Raw genomic sequence first — 3,760 nt, forward strand, 5'->3', positions numbered from 1 at the left:
CAACAACAACAACAACGCTACCAGAGCTCATTCATGTGGTGGTGGTGGTGGTGGTAGGGAATATGACTAGGGAAGGGAAGGGATGCTTCTGGGATACTGATAATGCTCTATTTCTTGACTTGGATGGGAACATTTGTTCTATACTATGTCTATCTGTCATTTTATGGTACTTCCTGTGTCTATTATGTTTAAACATCTTCAAACTGAAAACATCCGATTCTCTGACTTCTGTAGCAGCGTTGTGAGTTGCTGGTTTAATAATGTATACATTGAGAAGGGAAGAACCATCCTCTGGGGTTTCCCTGCCTGCACTGCAACCATGACCTATTTGTTGAAATGGTTTGTGGTTTTCTTGACAGTGATTCCTTCGGTTATATTTCAGTTAAGGTAGGAATTCAATTATTTCTACATGCAGTCTCCTCCCTACTCCTTCATCCTAGCTCCTTCATTTTTAGCATGTTGAAGGCAGTGAAAAGTTATGAAGAAGAAACTTAAAAAAAAAAAAAAAAATCCTAAACTGTACCTAATGCTAAGTAATTTAAGACTTAGGACCATACCATAGAAGCTCTTCCTATATCCTTATTTTTCTATGTTGTTGTTAAGTACCGTAGAGTCAATTCTGACTCGTAGTCACCCTGCACAGGGTTTCCGAGGCTGCAAATCTTTCCGGGAGCAGAAAGTCTCATCTTTCTCCCATGGAACAGATGGTAGTTTCAAACTGCCGACCTTGAGGTTAGCAGTCCGATTCGTAACCACTATGCTACCAGAGCTCCTTATTTTCTATAAGGGGAACAAAAAAGAAAAGTAATGAGTCAGGATAGAAAATGGAGAATTAACCATTTCCGACTTCCTGTTTTTCATCATAAAACTACAGTAGCTCTGTAAATGAGAGAAATAATAATCAGATCTTTCCTGATCGTGCCTTCAGAATTTTAGAGCATCTTCTCTGTAGTTGTTTCACTTATCTCTATAACATTGTGAACTAAGCATGACTAAGAAAACTGAATTTTATAAGTAGGATAACTGAGGCCCCAAAACATAGTGATAAATACATAACTAATTCAGTAGCAAAGCTAGGATTACTAGTCTAGATTTCCTGACTTCAAGCTTTTGTTTTTTTCTCTCTAAGCTAGCTTGTTGTTAAGTGCCATCGAGTCAGTTCTCACCCATAGATACCCTATATAGAGTTTCCTAAGAGTAGCTGGTGAGCTTGAACGGCTAACTTTATAGTAAAAAAACAACTTTGGAGTCCAGCACTACACCAGGACTCCTTAATCATAGGTAATTCAAGGTAGTCCTCAAAATCTGGACATTTATGTCCTTGTCTTGTTGGTCATTTTGCTGTAAGCTAAATTCTCCTATTTTTGACCAGGAGCATGGAACTGTTTAGCATTATCTACTGTTCTACCCTACATTCTGAGACCTGGAATGGGAACAATTAGAAACTCACAAAAACATAATAAATTTTAGTTTCATCTGTTAGAAAGTGAGTCCATTGAGACATACTAATCATTGCCTTCAACATGAAGCTGCATGCCACAGGCAAGTGCAGGACTTGCTTACCACCTTCAAGGTAACTGGAAAGTGGTGGGGGTTTAGTTGCAGAGACAACTGATGAGCTTTCAGATGAGCTTGATCTCCTAGCATCCCCTTGTCCTTCCTTGGCAGAGCTTCACACACCCAGACTGGTCATATGTGAGAACGTAGTGTAGGCACAAAGAGAAAACTATTATCTCAGTTTGGTTGCAACAGATTAGGCAGAGATTGCCTAGATTGTAGAAGCTGGAAAATGGCATGTCGTAGAATTTGGTGGGATTTACTTGGATATACAATTGTTTTCACTAAAACTGGCTAAGAATGTGGCAACAGAGAAAGGTGATCAGAAAATAATAAATTAAATAAGGCTCTTTTTTTAATTGGGTGAAGGTTTATAGACAAGATCATTAGTTTTACATTTCAGCAAATTTATACTTTGTTTCTTCTTAATAATTACAATTCCTTCCCTGCAACAACAGTTATCCTGCTTCCTCCTTATGACTTCTTTATTAACATCTTATATTTCACAAATGAACAAAGCAAAAATATTTGATGCACACTTACAAAACAAAAAATATGTATTCATTTAAGTGTCCAAAGGGCACATTCTAGCAGCCAGTCTCCTACCTGTGTGCACACAGCCTTTCTCAGTTCATGGGCCTCGAGTCCACAACTGCTCTGTCTCTCTATGCCACCGCCTCTGTCACCATTCTTCTAGGTAGGGATCTCACGCTACACTCATGCTCTTCCTTCTTTATGGTCCTGGGATCTTCTGTTCCTGAAATGAAAGATGAACTATCCTCCCCTTTTAGTTACTTCTCCTACAATCACAATTAGTCCTTCTAACCATTACTCACAATTGAATAATAAAATCCTATCACCATCACCCCCCAACCCCTTTTACCGGATTCATCAGTGGGGAAGGAGCTCTAGTAGCATAGTGGTTACAAGTCGGGCTACTAATCTTAAATTCAGCAATTCGAAACTACCAGTGTTCTGCAGGAGAAAGATGAGGCTTTCTGCTCCTGTAAAAATTTACAGTTTTAGAAGCTGTATGCGGGGTCACTAAGTGTCGGAACTGACTCCACAGCACATAACCACCACCACCATTCAGTGGGAATTCTACCTTGCCCCCCTCATTCTGAAACTAAGCATACTTAGGAAAGTTTGTAAGTCAGCCACTTCATCAGTAAGGCCCTTTTTTTTGTTTTTTGTTTTGTTTTGTTTTATGGAAAAATCCCATTATCATTTTATTACATTTTTCCATGAACTTTTTTTTTTTCTTCCTTTTTTTTAAAATGTTTTATTGTGAATTATGTGATAGTTTACATGGGAGAACATTAGTTTTACATTCATTCTATCGTACATCATCTCATTGCCATGGTTACAATCCCCTCCATGCAATCCTTCCCCGTACCCCCCAGGTCTTCAGCACACAGTCGCTCTCCCTCTCTGGATGTAAAGTCTCCAGCTGCTCCATCACTCCACGTCATCATCTCTGGCTCCATTTCAGGCATCACTGCTTCTCTGGGTAGGGTCCCGCTCTCTGCTCTTCTCCCTTGATGATCCTAGGGACCTCCGCTCCTAGACTGAGAAGTTAATCACTCCCCTCCTTGCTATAAAACGTCTACCTTTACATTTCCGACCCTCACAATCAGTAGTAAGGCCCTTTTTATAGATTGCCCTGGTTTCCCCCCCGCCATCCCCTTTGGTTATTTTAAATAAGATTTACTTTTGTTAAATGTTAGTGTCCATGAATAAATTAAACTTTTTTTAATATTATAGGGTCTGCACTTTACAACTAGATCCACACACATGAAACACTTTTCTTTTTAAATCCTACCAGGGTGTTATATATGTAGGACATAAGGCCTTAATTCGAGTTATTTTTATCATAAATGAAATATAATAGAATAAATGAAGCTATTAATTATGCTTTTCTTGATATATTTCAAATAGAGCAGTCTCCAATATAAGCTGTTGTTGTTGTTAGGTGCCATCAATTCGATACTGACTCATAGCAACCCTGTGCACAACAGAAACACTGCCCAGTCCTGGGCCAACCTCACAACCGTTGCCACACTTGAACCCATCGATGCTGCCATTTTCCCAATCCATCTCACTGGGGGTCTTCCTCTTTTTTCTATGACCCTCCACCTTACCAAACATGATACCCTTCTCCAGCGACTGGTCCCTCCTGACAATATGTCCAAAGTATGAGAGA

This window comes from Chrysochloris asiatica, unplaced genomic scaffold (genome assembly GCF_000296735.1).
Source record: "Chrysochloris asiatica unplaced genomic scaffold, ChrAsi1.0 scaffold00052, whole genome shotgun sequence".
Lineage (NCBI taxonomy): Eukaryota > Metazoa > Chordata > Mammalia > Afrosoricida > Chrysochloridae > Chrysochloris > Chrysochloris asiatica.